The sequence below is a fragment of the Hemitrygon akajei genome, chromosome 29 (assembly GCF_048418815.1).
Source record: "Hemitrygon akajei chromosome 29, sHemAka1.3, whole genome shotgun sequence".
Classification (NCBI taxonomy): domain Eukaryota; kingdom Metazoa; phylum Chordata; class Chondrichthyes; order Myliobatiformes; family Dasyatidae; genus Hemitrygon; species Hemitrygon akajei.
Window position 1 is genome coordinate 50444372 of NC_133152.1, and position 18425 is coordinate 50462796.

Sequence of the window (18425 nt, forward strand, 5' to 3'; positions counted from 1 at the left end):
GGGGTCCTCCAGGGCTGTGTGCTCAGTCCACTGCTGTTCACTCTGCTGACCCATGATTGTGCTGCAACACACAGCTTGAACCACATCATCAAGTTTGCTGATGTACAGAGAGGAGGTGCAGTGGCTAACGGACTGGTGCAGAGCTAACAACCTGTCTCTGAATGTGATCAAAACAAAAGAGATGGTTGTTGACTTCAGGAGGGCACGGAGCGAGCACTCCCCGCTGAACATCGACAGCTCCTTGGTAGAGATCATTAAGAGCACCAAATTTCTTGGTGTTCACCTGGTGGAGAATCTCACCCAGTCTCTCAACACCAGTTCTATAGCAAAGAAAGCCCAGCAGCATCTCAACTTTCTGCGAAGGCTGAGGAAAGTCCATCTCCCACTCCCCATCCTCATCATTCTACAGGGGCTGTATTGAGAGCATCCTGAGCAGCTGCATCACTGCTTGGTACGGAAATTGCACCATCTCAGATCGCAAGACCCTGCAGCGGATAGTGAGGTCAGCTGAGAAGATCATCGGGGTCTCTCTTCCCACCATTACGGACATTTACACTACACACTGCATCCGCAAAGCAAATAGCATTATGAAGGACACCACGCACCCCTCATACAAACTCTTCTCCCTCCTGCCATCTGGGAAAAGGCACCGAAGCTCTCATGACCAGACTATGTAACGGTTTCTTCCCCCAAGCTATCAGACTCCTCAATACCCAAAGCCTGGACTGAATACCAACTTACTGCCCTCTACTGTGCCTATTGTCTTGTTTATGATTTATTGTAATGCCTGCACTGTTTTGTGCACTTTATGCAGTCCTGGGTAGGTCTGTAGTCTAGTGTAGTTTTTTTCTGTGTTGTTTTCACGTAATTCAGTGTAGTTTTTGTACTGTTTCATGTAGCACCATGGTCCTGAAAAAAGTCTCGTTTGTACTGTGTACTGTACCAGCAGTTATGGTCGAAATGACAATAAAAAGTGATTTGACTTGACTTGATTTAATCCATAACTTCCATTTGTAGAGCCACCCAACCTCAGTGGAAAATGCCTGCTTGCATTTACCCTAGCTATACCCCTCATAATTTTTTCACATCTCTGTTCTGAATGGGTGCCCTGCAATCCTCAAGTCATGTCCTCTCGTACTAGACTCCCCCACCATGAGAAACAACTTTGCCACATCCTCTCTGTCCATGCCTTTCAACATTCGAAATGTTTCTATGAGGTCCCCCCTCATTCTTCTAAACTCCAAGGAGTACAGTCCAAGAGCAGTCAAACATTCCTCATTCCCAGAATCATTCTAGTAAATCTTCTCTGAACCCTCTCCAATGTCAGCACATCCTTTCTTAAATAAGGAGCTCAAAACTGCACACAGTATTCCAAGCGAGGTCTTTCCAGTGCCTTATAGAGCTTCAACATCGCATCCCTGCTCCTATACTCTATTCCTCTAGAAATGAATGCTAACATTGCATTCGCCTTCTTCACCACCGACTCAACCTGGAGGTTAACCTTAAGGGTATCCTGCACAAGGACTCCCAAGTCCCATTGCATCTCAGAACTTTGAATTCTCTCCCCACTTAAGTAATAGTCTGCCCGTTTATTTCTTCTACCAAAGTGCATGACCGTACACTTTCTGACATTGTAATTCATTTGCCATTTCTTTGCCCATTCCCCCAATCTATCCAAGTCTCTCTGCAGACTCTCTGTTTCCTCAGCACTACCGGCCCCTCCACCTATCTTTGTATCATCGGCAAACTTAGCCACAAAACTATCTATTCCATAATCCAAATCGTTGATATACAATGTAAAAAGAAGCGGCCCCAACATGGACCCCTGTGGAACACCATTGGTAACCGGCAGCCAACCAAAATGGGATCTCTTTATTCCCACTCTCTGTTGCCTGCCAATCAACCAACGCTCTATCCACGTATGTAACTTTCCCATAATTCCATGGGCTCTTATCTTGTTTAGCAGCCTCATGTGTGGCACCTTGTCAAAGGCCTTCTGAATATCCAAATACACAACATCCACTGCATCTCCCTTGTCTAGGCTACTTGTAATTTCCTCAAAAGATTGCACTAGGTTTGTCAGGCAGGATTTTCCTTTAAGGAAACCATGCTGAGTTCTGCCTATCTTGTCATATGCCTCCAGGTACCCCGTAACCTCATCCTTGACAATCGACTCCAGCAACTTCCCAACCACCAATGTCAAGCTAACAGGTCTATAATTTCCTTTTTGCTTCCTTGCCTCGTTCTTAAATAGCAATTTTCCAGTCCTCCGGAACCAGGCCAGACAAGTTTAATACAGACAAGTGTGAGGTATTGCACTTTGGAAGGAAAAACCAAGGTAGAACATACAAGGTAAATGGTAGGGCACTGAGGAGTGCAGTAGAACAGAGGGATCTGGGAATACAGATACAAAATTCCCTAAAAGTGGTGTCACAGGTAGATAGGGTAGTAAAGAGAGCTTTGAGTACATTGGCCTTTATAAATCTAAGTATTGAGTATAAGAGTTGGAATGTTATGGTGAGGTTGTATAAGGCATTGGTGAGGCCGAATTTGGAGTATTGTGTGCAGTTTTGGTCACCGAATTACAGGAAGAATATTAATAAGGTTGAAAGAGTGTAGAGAAGGTCTACAAGAATGTTGCCGGGACTTGAGAAACTGAGTTACAGAGAAAGGTTGAATAGGTTAGGACTTTATTCCCTGGAGTGTAGAAGAATGAGGGGAGATTTGATAGAGGTATATATGGGTATAGATAGAGTGAATGCAAGCAGGCTTTTCCACTGAGGCTAGGGAGAAAAAAACCCAGAGGACATGGGTTAAGGGTGAAGGGGGAAAAGTTTAAAGGGAACATTGGAGGGGGGGGGCTTCTTCACACAGAGAGTGGTGGGAGTGTGGAATGAGCCACCAGATTAAGTGGTAAATGCTGGCTCACTTCCAACATTTAAGAAAAACTTGGACAGGTATATGGATGATTGGTGCATGGAGGGATATGGTCCAGGTGTATATCAGTGGGACTAGGCAGAAAATTGGTTCGGCACAGCCAAGAAAGGCCAACAGGCCTGTTTCTGTGCTGTAATGTTCTATGGTTCTATGGTTTATATAACTTCAATATAACATCCCACCTCCTGTACTCAGTACTTTGATTTATGAAAGCCAATGTTCCAAAAACTACCTTTATGACCATAACAATCTGTGATGCTACTTTCAATGAATTATGGACTCATATTCCCAGATGCCTTTGTTCTACTGCACTCTTCAGTGCCCCACCATTCACTGTGAATGACCAATGCAAGTCGGTCCTACAGTATTGCAACATGTCACACTTGTCTACATTAAATTACATCTGCCATTTTTAGTCCACTGGCCTATAATTTCCTGTTAGATTTTTAGAGGCTCTCTTAAACAGCAGAATAACACTGTCTATCCTTCAAACATCTGGTACATCACCTGTTGCTGAGGATTATTTAAATACCTCTGCTAGGACCCCAGCAATTCTTGTATTTGCCTCGCATAGGGTCCAAGGGAACACCTTGCCAGGCCCTGGGGATTTATCCACGCTAATTTGCCTCAAGACAGTGAACATCTCCTCCTCTGTAATCTGCATATAGAGCCCACAAAATTGATGCTGCTTTGCCTCACTTCTGTAGATTCTGTGTCCGTCTCCTGAGTAAATACAGATGCAAAAAATCCATTTAATCCACGTTAAATATAGCCCCATTTAACGTGGTTGTACCTTTCTTATTACTCAATGCCACCCATATAGCCTCATTATACAAATTCTCCAGTATGTCTTGATGGAGCATTGGTGTGACATTTCCTTGATTCGTAACGTTACTTCTCCTTTAATCCCTCCCTCTCTGTCGCGTCTAAAATAACGGAACCCCAGGCTATTGAGCTAAAAGTCCTGCCCCTCCTGCAACCAAGTCTCACTAAAGGCTACAATATCATAATTCCAGGTGTTGATCCATGCCCTGAGATCACTTGCCTTTCCTACGATACTTACTGCATTGAAATATATGCAGCTCAGAACACGAGTCGGACCATGCTCATCTTTTTGATTCCTGACTTTGTCTGAGATCTTAACATCATAAGTCTTCACAATCTCTCCACTAACTATTCTGGCACTCTGGTTCCCATTCCCCTGCAACTCTAGTTTATATGTCACCATATATTACCCTGAGATTAAGCAAGCATTTTCAGTATCGGAAATAAATACAATAATATCAATGAAAAACTACACACAATGACTGACAAACAGCCAGTGTGCAAAAAAATGACAAACTGCAAATGCAAAACAAAACAAATAATAGATGCATACACACATACATAGTTGTGGAATCAGTTCAGTGTTGGGGTGAGTGTTGATCCCTTCTGGTTCAAGAGCCTGATGGTTGAAGGATAATAACTGTTCCTGAACCTGGTGGTGTGAATCCTGAGGCTCCGACAGCAGATAATGAGGATTGGAATATAAGATTTATGACTATGAAGGACAAATTTCCAGCATAAGGTTAACGGTTAATTACTAATTGATTGAGGTCCTCCATTGGTTGGGGTTGACCGTGGATGTTGCACCCTAGCATTTTGTTGTTGTTGTTCGTCCTTCGGAGTCGAAGACGACCACGACTTCTGTCAGGTGGAGGGTTTGTGACTGTGGGTCCGGAGGTGACTGGTGAGGCCAATCCAGGCCTTAAAGCTCGCCCACATGTGGGACACATGAGGGTAGGTGCTGCAGTGGAAGTGGAGGTAGCTCGAGCCTTGTGCGCGGCGCGTTTCCTCCGAGCCTCTGCGGTGCGTCTGATTTCTGCTGCATACGCTCCTTTAGTGGTCCTGCTCCACCAGGTTGGGCGGTCCAGAGGAAGCGATTCCCAGATACTGGGATTGATGTTGAGGTCTTTGAGGGACACTTTGAGGCAGTCTTTGAAACGTTTCTTCTGCCCTCCAACTGAGTGCTTGCCCTGGCTCAGCTCCCCATACAGCAGCTATTTTGGTAGTCGACTGTCAGACATCCTGACGACATGGCCAGCCCATCTGGCTTGGGCTTTCTGTAGGAGGGTGTAGACGCTGTGGTTGCTAGCCCGCTCCAGGACCTCCATGTCTGGGACTTTGTCCTGCCATCGTACATGGAGAAGTCTGTGGAGGCAGCTCAAGTGGAAGCGGTTGAGCTGTTTAGCGTGTCTGCTGTAGACAGTCCAGGTCTCGCTGGCATAGAGGAGGGTGGTGAGAACCACTGCTCGGTAGTCCTTCAACTTGGTGGTAAGGCTGAGTCCTCTCCGCTCCCATACATTCTCACGGAGTCTCCCAAAGACAGCACTGGCTTTGGCAATTCTGTTGCTGATCTCTGCATCTATGTCCACCGCTTGTGATAGAGTACTGCCCAAATAAGTAAAGCTGTCGACTGCCAGTAGCTTCTGCCCCTTTACTGTGATGTGTGGTTCCTGGTAGGGCTTCCTGGGTGCAGGCTGGTACATAACTTCGGTCTTTTTGGTGCTGAGTGTAAGTCAAAAGTTGTCACAGGCTCGTGAGAAGCAGTCCATTTCTCGCTGCATCTTCTGCTCTGTGCTGGCGTTGAGGGCGCAATCATTAGCGAATAAGAGGTCTCTGACGACAGTCTCCTTTACCTTTGTAACAGCCTGTAGACGCCGGAGGTTGAATAGCCCACCGCCAGTCCTGTATCCGACGTGTATACTAGCCTGACAATCACGGAAGGCATCATTCAGCATAGCAGAGAAGACCACGCAAAAGAGTGTAGGGGCGAGAACGCATCCTTGCTTTACACCGTTTGTCACTGGGAAGGCTTCTGACTCGTCACCATCATCCAAAACTTTCACCATCATGCCATCGTGGAACTGCCAAACAATCGTGATGAACCTGCTAGGGCAGCCAAACTTCTCCATTATCTTAGCATTCTACATTCGATATGAAAGCCAGGACAGTAAAATATTGAGAGAAAGCTGTTGCCCATGCAACAGGCTTCCCTTCTCCACGCAGCTGATGAATCTAAAGGAACAGCAAAGACTGATACAGTTTTGCACCAGCAGCATCGCACAAGTTGCTAGTCAGTGCACAACTCAATGTCAGACTGCCTTAGGGACTCCAGCTATGGATTTTTCCTCTGGGTTTACTGCCAAAGCCTTACCCAAGAGTGGGTATAGCTGCAAGGCAGTGGAGATTTGAGGTCAGAGTTATCCTTTTCCTAGATGAGCTACAAACCATGGTTGACAAGTCTCATCTTACTGAAGCAACTGGTTTTAAGGCACCAGTAATCCACCTTTGCTCTTCTCCTGTCAGTGGAAACAGTTCCATCGGGTTTAGTAGCTTAGCCACACATGAAGGCCAGGAGCTGGACACAGTTGTCGGAGGCTATTTGAGACACATGCCATTGGGAGCATTTAATTGCTAGTGGGAGCTTATCCCTATGACCTCATCTGACTATGACAACCTTAAGGAATCAGTAATGGTTAGGAGCTGGAATTTCAATAATGCTTAATAACAGCTGTTTTTCAATGTGACCTCTGTACATCCAGTAAGTTAAACAATGATGATGAATTCTGATGTGGTACTCTGTTCTTTGTTCTCTTATTTTTTAATTTAGGTTTCCATTCCCAAATTTTTCACAGTTCTTAAATGATTTTATCCAGCTCTGATCTCGAATCTTCAGAATCAGAATCAGAAACGGGTTTAGCGTCTCCAGCAGGTGTCATAAAATTTGTTAACTTAGCAACAACAGTACAATGCAATGATAATATAGAAATAAAGAAAACTGGAAGTAAATCAATTACAGTAAATGTATATATGTATTAAATAGATTTAAAATTGTGCAAAAACATGAGTAATATACTGTATATATATTTTTTAAAAGTGAAGTAGTGTCCATGGGTTCAATGTCCATTTAGGAATTGGATGGCAGAAGGGAACAAGCTGTTCCTAAATCTGAGTTTGTGCCTTCAGACTTCTGTACCTCCTTCCTGATGGTAACAGTGAGAAGAAAGCATGCCCTGGTTGATGGGCATCCTTAATAATAAACATTGCCTTTCTGAGGTACCGCTCCTTGAAGATGTTTCGAATGCTATGGAGGCTAGTACCAAAGATGGAACTGACTAATTTTACAACTTTCTGTAGCTTCTTTCAGTCCTGTGCAATACTGCACCCCCCTTCCCCCCCCCCCATACCAGACAGTGATACAGCTTGTCAGAATGCTCTCCATGCTACATCTATAGAAGTTTTCTAGTATTTTAGATGACAAGCCAACTGTCTTCAAACCTGTTGTGAAATATAGCACTTGTCTTGCTTTTTTTTATAGCTACATCAATAATGTTGGGACCAGGTTAGATCCTCAGAGATCTTGACTCCCAGGAACTTGAAATTGCTCACTCTCTCCACTTCTGATCCCTCTACAAGGATTGGTTCATGTTCCTTCATCTTACCCTTCCTGAAGTCCACAGTCAGCTCTTTCGTCTTACTCACACTGAATACAAGGTTGTTGCTGTGACACAATTCAACTAGCTGGGATACTCACTCCTGTACACCATCTCTTCTCCATCTAAGATTCTACCAACAATGGTTGTATCATCAGCAAATTTATAGATGGTTATAGAGGGAGTAGAGCAGTGGGCTAAGCACACACCCTTGAGATGCACCAGTGTTGATTGTCAGCGAGGAGGAGAAATTATCATCAATCTGCACAGATTGTGGTCTTCCTGTTAGGAAGTTGAGGATCCATTTGCAGAGGGAGATACAGAGGTTCAGCTTCTGTTGCAGATCGATCAGGACTGTGGGAATGATGGTGTTAAAACGCTGAGCTATAGTCAACAATGGCATCCTGACATAATGTTTGTATTGTCCAGGTGATCTAAGGCCGTGTAAAGAACCACTGAGATTCTTGCTGAACTCCTTCCTCTGAAGTTCAAAGTAAATTTATTATCAAAGTACATATATGTCACCATACACAAGCCTGGGATTCATTTTTGTGGGTATTCACAGACAAGTATCAAAAGATCCATGAAAGACCAGACACAATAAGAAAGACAACCAACCAATATGCAAATACAAAAAAAAATTAAACAATAAATATCAAGAACATGAGATGAAGAATCCTTGAAAGTAAATCAGTAGGTTGTGGGAACAGTTGATTGTTGAGTGAAGTTATTCCCTTTGTTCAACAGACTGATGGTTGAGGATTAATAACTGTTCTTGAACTTGGTGGTGTGGGTCCTGAGGCTGCTTTACCTCCTTCCTGCATGAGCAGAAAGCATGTCCTGGATGGTGGGGGTCCTTGATGATGGATGTTACTTTCCTATGACAGTATTCCAGAGAATGGACTGAAACTATAAATTCTGTTCACACCATAGGCTGAGCAATACACTCTTTTCCCACTGAAGAGCAGTCATTGCCTTGAAGAGCTGTTCAAACTCCATTGCGATTAAAACAAGGTTTAAGAAATGTTTGTGATCACAATGAAGGGTATCATTGGTATGTGCTGTCGGGAAGTGGCCTGGTCGAGGGAAGTGCCTGGTGTCAAAAGTGCTAGTCTTTGGCTCGAGAGTCTTCGGCGAGGAGACTACACCAGGCGCAATTGCAGAGGGTGAAGACATGACCACTAAGCTGATTCAGTGTGCTACGTGCATGATGTGGGAGGTTAGGGACACTGATGGTGCCCCCGGCTGCTACAGCTGTGGAAAGTGTGTCCAGATTCAGCTTCTGAAGGAGCATGTTGCAGCACTGAAGAAAGAACTGGATGACCTCAGGTTTATCCGCGAAAACGAGGGTTTTCTGGACAGGACCTACAGTGAGGTCGTTACACCAAAGATACTGGAAGAGAGAAAAGGGGCCACGATGAGGAAGGAAAGGATGCTTGAAGTACAGGAGACCCCAGGGGATGTACCTCTCATAAACAGGTTCACCTTCTTGGAAGCTGTCAGGACAGAAGATACTGCCAGTCTGAGAGGCGGACAGGTCTGCGAGCCGAAAATTGTTGCAGAAGCAGAGCCGAGGAGTCAGACATCAGGAAGAGCTGTGGTAGTAGGGCACTCCTTAGTAAGAGGTACGGAAAGGGGTTTCTGCGGCAACAGGCAAGATTTAAGGATGGTGTGTTGCCTCCCTGGTGCTAGGATCCAGGACATCATGGACCGATTGCAGGGAATCCTCAAGGGTGAAGGTGAACAGCTGGAAGTGGTAGTGCATGTCGGCACAAATGACATCGGGAAGAAGAGGAAGGACATTCTGCAGCGGGACTTCAGAGAACTCGGAAGAAGGCTGAAAAGCAGGACTTCCAGTGTGGTTATCTCTGGTTTGCTTCCAGTTCCTCGTGCTGGAGAGGGCAGGAATAGGGAGATAATGGATCTGAATGTGTGGCTGAGGAACTGGTGAAGGAAGCAAGGATTTACATTCTTGGACCACTAGGATCTGTTTTGGGGTAGGGATGAATTGTACAAAAGGGACCTTAATAGGTGGGGGACCAGCATTCTGGCAGACAGGTTTGCCACTGCAACACGGATGTGTTTAAACTAAGTAGTGGGGGGAGGGGATGAACTGGAAATACAAGGATGGAGTTAAAGGGAAAGTGAAAATAAGAAAAGTTAAAAAGGACAACAGAATCAATGGAGTAGAAAGCTCAAGAAGAGATCATACAGTATGGCCAAGTGAAATAGGAATTGATATGAAAGGAGAGGGGAGTACCGAATTAAAAGTATTATATATGAATGCACAAAGTATAAGGAATAAAGTAGATGAGCTTGAGGCTCAGTTGGAAATTGGCAAGTACGATGTTGTGGGAATAACTGAGACATGGCTTCAAGCAGACAGGACTTGGGAAATGAATATTCAAGGATATACATCTTATCAAAAGGACAGACTGACTGGCAGAGGGGGTGGGGTGGCTCTGTTGGTGAGAAATGATATTCAGTCCCCTGTGAGGGGGGACATAGAATCTGGGGATGTACAGTCAGTATGGATAGAACTGAGACATTCTAAGGGTAGAAAGACCCTAATGGGAGTTATCTACAGGCCCCCAAACAGCAGTCTGGATGTAGGGTGTAAGCTGAATGAAGAGTTAAAATTGGCATGTCGCAAAGGTAATGATACAGTTGTCATGGGAGATTTCAACATGTAGGTACACTGGGAGAATCAGAATGGTACTGGAATGGTACTCCCAAGAAAGGGAGTTTGTGGAGTGCCTCCGAGATGGATTCTTAGAACAGCTTGTACTGGAGCCTACCAGGGAGAAGGCAATTCTAGATTTAGTGTTGTGCAATGAACCGGATTTGATCAGGGACCTCGAGGTAAAGGAACCATTAGGAGCTAGTGACCATAATATGATATGTTTTAACCTACAATTTGAGAAGGAGAAGGGAAAATTGGATGTGTCAGTATTACAGTTGAACAAAGGGAACTATGGAGCTATGAGGGAGGAGCTGGCCAAAGTTCAATGGAACAATACCCTAGCAGGGAAGACAGTGGAACAAAAATGGCAGGTATTTCTGGGAATAATACAGAAGGTGCAGGATCAGTTCATTCCAAAGAGGAAGAAAGATCCTAAGGGGAGTAAGGGGCAGCCGTGGCTGATGAGGGAAGCAAAGGGCAGTATTAAAATAAGAGAGAAGAAGTATAACATAGCAAAGATGAACGGGAAACCGGAGGACTGGGAAGCTTTTAAAGAGCAACAGAAGAAAACAAAAAAGGCAATACGCCAAGAAAAAATGAGGTACAAAGGTAAACTAGCCACGAATATAAAGGAGGATGGTAAAAGCTTCTTTCGGTATGTGAATAGCAAAAAAAAATAGTTAAGACCAAAATTGGGCCATTGAAGACAGAAACGGGTGAATTTATTATGGGGAACAAGGAAATGGCAGACAAGTTGAACAGGTACTTTGGATCTGTCTTCACTAGGGAAGACACAAACAATCTCCCAGATGTAATAGTGGCCAAAGGAACTAGGGTAAAGGATGAACTGAAGGAAATTTATATTAGGCAAGAAATGGTGTTGGATAGACTGTTGAGTCTGAAGGCTGATAAGTCCCCGGGGCCTGATGGTCTGCAACCCAGGGTACTTAAAGAGGTGGCTCTAGAAATCATGGACGCATTGGTAATCAGTTTCCAATGTTCTATAGATTCAGGAACAGTTCCTGCTGATTGGAAGGTGGCTAATGTTGTCCCACTTTTCAAGAAAGGAGGGAGAGAGAAAACAGGGAATTATAGACCGGTTAGCCTGACATCAGTGGTGGGAAAGATGCTGGAGTTAATTATAAAAGAGGAAATTACGACACATTTGGATAGCAGTAGAAGGATCAGTCCAAGTCAGTATGGATTTATGAAGGGAAAATCATGCTTAACTAATCTTCTGGAGTTTTTTGAGGATGTAACTATGAAAATAGACAAGGGAGAGCCAGTGGATGTAGTGTACCTGGACTTCCAGAAAGCTTTTGATAAAGTCCCACATAGGAGATTAGTGGGCAAAATTAGGGCACATGGTATTGGGGGCAGAGTACTGACATGGATTGAAAATTGGCTGGCTGACAGGAAACAAAGAGTAGCGATTAACGGGTCCCTTTCGGAATGGCAGGCTGTGACCAGTGGGGTACCGCAAGGTTCAGTGCTGGGACCGCAGCTGTTTACAATATACATTAATGATTTAGATGAAGGGATTAAAAGTAACATTAGCAAATTTGCTGATGACACAAAGCTGGGTGGCAGTGTGAAATGTCAGGAAGATGTTATGAGAATGCAGGGTGACTTGGACAGGTTGGGTGAGTGGGCAAATGTATGGCAGATGCAGTTTAATGTGGATAAATGTGAGGTTATCCACTTTAGTGGCAAGAACAGGAAGGCAGATTACTATCTTAATGGAGTCAAGTTAGGAAAAGGGGAAGTACAACGAGATCTAGGTGTTCTTGTACATCAGTCAATGAAAGCAAGCATGCAGGTACAGCAGGCAGTGAAGAAAGCTAATGGCATGCTGGCTTTTATAACAAGAGGAATTGAGTGTAGGAGTAAAGAGCCTGCAGCTGTACAGGGCCCTGGTGAGACCCCACCTGGAGTATTGTGTGCAGTTTTGGTCTCCAAATTTGAGGAAGGACATTCTTGCTATTGAGGGAGTGCAGCGTAGGTTCACAAGGTTAATTCCCGGAATGGCGGGACTGTCATATGTTGAAAGATTGGAGCGACTGGGCTTGTATACACTGGAATTTAGAAGGATGAGAGAGGATCTGATTGAAACATATAAGATTATTAAGGGATTGGACACGCCGGAGGCAGGAAGCATGTTCCCGCTGATGAGTAAGTCCAGAACTAGAGGCCACAGTTTAAGAATAAGGGGTAGACCATTTAGAACAGAGATGCGGAAAAACATTTTCACCCAGAGAGTGGTGGATATGTGGAATGCTGTGCCCCAGAAGGCAGTGGAGGCCAAGTCTCTGGATGCATTCAAGAGAGAGTTACATAGAGCTGTTATAGATAGCAGGGTCAAGGGATATGGGGAGAGGGCAGGAACAGGGTACTGATTGTGTATGATCAGCCATAAATACAGTGAATGGCGGTGCTGGCTAGAAGGGCCGAATGGCCTACTCCTACACCTATTGTCTATTGTCTATACACATTCTGATCCTCACCCATCTACCAACCAATGCCACACTTTAGATCTGGCCTCAACAAATAATGCCTCAAAGTGCAAACTGAGTGTGAAAATAGGTTTTGCAGCAAGTTCTTTTCAAGTTCAAATTGAAGTTTAATTGTCATTTAACCATACAGTACGTATGAATACAGCCAAACAAAACAGCTTTCCTTTGTGGTCAAGGTACAAAATATAGTACCAACAGCACAAAGCAAATATAGTTACAATAGCAGAAAAACATACAGTTACAAAAAAGTATATAGCTCAAGTCCCTGAATGGCATGGCATGTAGATTGATGGTGCATGGAATTTTTTCCTGGTCCAGTTTAGCTTGCACCAAACACTAGAGGGCAGCATTGACAGGATGTGCCAGTGGATTCCAGTTAATTAGAACTCATCGGGACCAGTATATTTTGGCCCAGTTAGCCAAAATTTCCTGGAGATAGTTAAAAAAAGTATAAAAAAAGACAAACAGAACAAATTACAACACTACAAGTATAATAAAACTGTGTATTAGTTATAGACAGAGGAATTCATCCAGTGTATGTCATTAACAAAATCAGTGCAGATAATGGACTGCCTTTATACAATAACAACAATTGCATCCTCTTTCATTGTAACATTAAAGATGATTGTTGCTTCAAATGCTTTGTAGCTCCTAACTTGTTGAAGCAGTGATATCGTTTTATTTTCACTCCCAACTGTTTCTGGCATTGCCAAGCCAGAATGCTTAAAAACTAGTTCAAAATTGTCTTACTGCTTATTTCTTGCCAACTGTCAATGGACAAAAATCACAGCTTTTGAACACAAAAACAGCAACTGATGCTATTTTAAAAAGTTCACTCTAAGCACAATTTAGCATCTAACAGTCACACAAAGTGCATGCAACTGTTGCTGGTTAGAACCTTTTTGGCGACAGTCACCTGCCCCAGTTAAGCAGTATAATGTCCTAAATAAATGAAGGGAGACTCGGCTATTTTCTCAATTAGTTCTTGCTCTTTAATATGCACTCTCCTGATAATGGAAAGTGGCAGCCAATTTATGTATGGTGGGATCCTGCGATGATCAAAATCATTTTGCGGTGATATTACATAGAAACATAGAAAACCTACAGCACAACACAGGCCCTTCAGCCCAAAAAATTGTGCCAAACATGTCCCTATCTTAGAAATTACTGGGCTTACCTATGGCCCTCTGTTTTACTAAGCTCCATGTACCTATCTAAAAGTCTCTTAAAAGACCCTATCGTATCCGCCTCCACCACTGTTGCTGGCAGCCCATTCCATGCACTCACCATTCTCTGAGTAAAAAACTTACCCCTGACATCTCCTCTGTACCTACTACCCAGCACCTTAAACCATTGTCCCCTTGTGGTAACCATTTCAGCCCTGGGAAAAAGCCTCTGACTATCCACACGATCAATGCATCTCAACATCTTATACACCTCTATCAGGTCACCTCTCATCCTCTGTCGCTCCAAGGAGAAAAGACCGAGTTCACTCAACCTATTCTCATAAGACATGCTCCCCAATCCAGGCAACATCCTTGTAAATTTCCTCTGCATCCTTTCTATGCCTTCCACATCCTTCCTGTAGTGAAGTAACCAGAACTGAGCACAGTACTCCAAGTGGGGTCTGACCAGGGTCCTATATAGCTGCAACATTACCTCTCAGCTCCTAAATTAAATTCTACGATTGATAAAGGCCAATATACCATATGCCTTCTTAACCACAGAGTCAACCTGCGCAATTACTTTGAGTGTCCTATGGACTCAGACCCCAAGATCCCTCTGATCCTCCACATTGACAAGAGTCTTACCATTAATATTATATTCTGCCATCATATTTGACCTACCAAACTGAACCACTTCACATTTATCTGGGTTGAACTCCATCTGCCACTTCTCAGCCCAGTTTTGCATCCTATCAATGTCCCGCTGTAACCTCTGACAGCCCTCCACACTTTCCACAACACCTCCAACTTTTGTGTCATCAGCAAACTTACTAACTCATCCCTCCACTTCCTCATCCAGGTCATTTATAAAAATCACGAAGAGTAAGGATCCCAGAACAGATCCCTGAGGCACCCCACTGGTGACGAACCTCCATACAGAATATGACCCATCTGTGGGCAAGCCAGTTCTGGATCCACAAAGCAATGTCCCCTTGGATCCCATACCTCTTTACTTTCTCAGTAAGCCTTGCATGGGGTACCTTATCAAATGCCTTGCTGAAATCCATATACACTACATCTACTGCTCTTCCTTCATCAATGTGTTTAGTCACATCCTCAAAAAATTCAATCAAGCTTGTAAGGCAAGACCTGCCCATGACAAAGCCACACTGACTACTCCTAATCATATTATACCTCTCCAAATGTTCATATATCCTGCCTCTCAGGAGCTTCTCCATCAACTTACCAACCACTGAGGTAAGACTAACTGGTCTATAATTGCCTGGGCTATCCCTACTCCCTTTCTTGAATAAAGGAACAACATTCGCAACCCTCCAGAACCTCTCCTGTCCCCATTGATGATGCAAAGATCATCGCCAGAGGCTCGGCAATCTCCTCCCTCGCCTCCCACAGTAGCCTGGGGTACATCTCATCCAGTCCCAAAGACTTATCCAATTTGATGCTTTCCAAAAGCTCCAGCACATCCTCTTCCTTAATATCTCCATGCTCAAGCTTTTCAGTCTGCTGCAAGTCATCACTACAATCACCAAGATCCTTTGCCATAGTGAATACTGGAGTAAAGTATTCAGTAAGTACCGTAGATGTCGGATTATAAGCCGCTACTTTTTTCCCACATTTTGAACAGCTTTGAACACTGCGGCCTTTACTACGGTGCGGCTAATGCATGATTTTTTTTCATGCCGCCAAAAACATTTTGCCTCGTAACAGTAGACCAATAAAATTGATGAGTAGTTCACAGAGGTCCAATGAAATTGTACGATAAATCAAGCGCACTTTCACAATTAAATTATTGTAAATCAGTCATTTGTACTCACCCTCATCAACATGGAAAACACTCGAAGAAAAGCATTGTGCTGCCTTTATGGCAGTTATTTAGTTTATAATATTTTCGCTTAGTAATTCATTTGTTAGTAATTTCTAGTTAAAGTTAGAAGTGTTTTAAGTATATTTGTTTTCTGTACTACATCCCGGGATGCTATGACGTCACACCCGGTTTCGCCGCGTCTTGTGGGAAATACCGGTTTGCGATAAACGGGAAGGTGGGGGCGAGCGGATTTAGATCTGAGCGAACGCTGCTTTTAAGTTAAAGGCGATCAATAACTTTTCCTGGTAGGCTGCAGTATATATGTTTTTTACCAGTCGCTAGGAGATATTGGAATGTTGTTCCGTAAAAAAGTATACGCAACGTAATTTGTGTGTTACCGATACGTATGTATATTTAAAAGTAGCCGCGTTACAGGCACGGTTCGAAAAAAAGCATTTGCAATATGTATTTGTTTATGTTACCATATGGATTTAATTAAAAGTTAAAAAATCCTCACGTGTAATATCTTTCTGTGTAAATATCTCATATTACAACGTGGGACACCTGCGGCCGAAAATCCGGTGCGGCCTAAAATCCGGTGCGGCTTGTACAAGTACAAAATTGATTTTCTTTCTAAAATTAGAGCCAGCGGCTTTTAATCAGGTGCGCTCTGTAGTGCGAAATCTACGGTACCTCTGCTATTTCTTCTGGTTCCATACACACATTCCCACTGTTACACTTGATAGGTCCTATTCTTTCACATCTTACCCTCTTGCTCTTCACATACTTGTAGAATGCCTTGGGGTTTTCTTTAATCCTGCCTGGCAAGGCCTTCTCATGGTCCCTTCTGGCTCTCCTAATTTCCTTCTTAAGCTCCTTTCTATTAGCCTTATTATCTTCTAGATCTCTAACATTATGTAGCTCTCTGAACCTTTTGTAAGTTTTTCTTTTCTTCTTGACTAGATTTATTACAACCTTTGTACACCAAGGTTCCTGTACCCTGCCATAACTTTCCTGTCTCATTGGAACGTACCTATACAGAACTCCACACAAATATCCCCTGAATATTTGCCACCTTTCTTCCGTACTTTTCCCTGAGAACATCTGTTTCCAACTTAAGCCTCCAATTTCCTTTCTGATAGCCTCATAATTCCCCTTACTCCAATTAAATGCTTTTCTAACTTGTCTATTCCTATCTCTCTCCAATGCTATTGTAAAGGAAACAGAATTATGATCACTATCTCCAAAATGCTCTCCCACTGAGAGATCTGACACCTGACCAGGTTCATTTCCCAATACAAAATCAAGTACAGCCTCTCCTCTTGTAGGCTTATCTATATATTGTGTCAAGAAACCTTCCTGAACATACCTAACAAACTCCACCTCATCTAAACCCCTTGCTCTAGGGAGATGTCAACTGATATTTGGAAAATTATAATCTCCCATCACGACAACTCTGTTGTTATTACACCTTTCCAGGATCTGTTTCCCTATCTGCTCCTCGATATCCCTATTACTATTGGGCAGCCTGTAAAAAACACCCAGGAAAGGTATTGACCCCTTCCTGTTCCTAACCTCCACCCACAGAGACTCCGTAGACAATCCCTCCATGGCGTTTACCTTTTCTGCAGCCGTGACACTATCTCTGATCAACAGTGCCACACCCCCACCTCTTTTGCCTCCCTCCCTGTCCTTTCTGAAACATCTAAAGCCCAGCACTTGAAGTAACCATTCCTGTCCCCAAGCCATCCAAGTCTCTGTAATGGCCACCACATCGTATCTCTAAGTACTGATCCATGCTCTAAGCTCATCCGCTTTGTTCACAACACTCCTTGTGTTAAAATAGACACATCTCAAACCTTCGGTCTGAGCGCATCCCTTCTCTATCACCTGCCTATTCTCCCTCTCACACTGTCTACAAGCTTTCTCTATTTGTGAGCCAACCTCCTCTTCCCCAGTCTCTTCAGTTCGGTTCCTACCCCCCAACAATTCTAGTTTAAACTCTCCCTAGTAGCCTTAGCAAACCTCCTCTGTTGTTTAAAGGATAAGTATTGGTCAGAGCAGAGGAATATTTAATATTCCATGGTTTAATATTTAAGTAAAGCATGCTGATCTATTAATCTTTCTCAAAACATTCTGATTATTAACTTATCTCATGGAAGGCTTCCATTTTCAGAATCAGAACCTTGTTTATTATCACTGACATATGCTATGAAATTTGTTGTTTTGTGGCAATATATAAAATATATATATTAAATAAATGGCAATATATAAAAGAAAATGTATAGTGAAATATATAAAGTATTTTGCAAGTTACAAGAAGAAATATATAAAAAATAAATATGGAGTGCAAAAAGAGACCAATGTAGTGAGTTTAGGTTCATAGGTCATTGTCCATTCAGAAATCTGATAACAGTAAGGAAGAATCTGTTCTTGAAACAATATACTTTATATAATGTGTGTGTGTCTTCAGACTCCTGTACCTCCTCCCTGATGGTAGCAATGAGAAGGTATGCGCTGGATCCTGGGTTCCTAATGACGACTTCCTTTTTGAGGCATCGCCTTATGAAGACGTCTTTGATGTTTGTTTTATCTGCACTGGGGATAGAAATTGCATAATTGTTGTCTGTGTGCTTCAGAGGGATTTAGCCCCCATATCCTTCATTCTAGTCACTGGTGAAAGGGATAGTTACACTTGCAGACAAGGGCAGGATTGGGTTTAATCTTGTCTGTTGCTTTCCATAGCTGCTGTTCACTTCCTGTCTCTCTCCACCTGGAAAGTCTCTTGGCCACCATGCTCATGGTAGACCCATGTTCATGGAATTA

At 43.4% G+C, this 18425-nt stretch overlaps 1 protein-coding gene across 2 annotated transcripts in view; it reads left to right on the plus strand.

Annotated features, from left to right (window-relative positions):
• gabrd (gamma-aminobutyric acid type A receptor subunit delta) overlaps window positions 1-18425 on the plus strand; it is a 161943-nt gene that overhangs the window by 131312 nt on the left and 12206 nt on the right. The window lies entirely within an intron of this gene.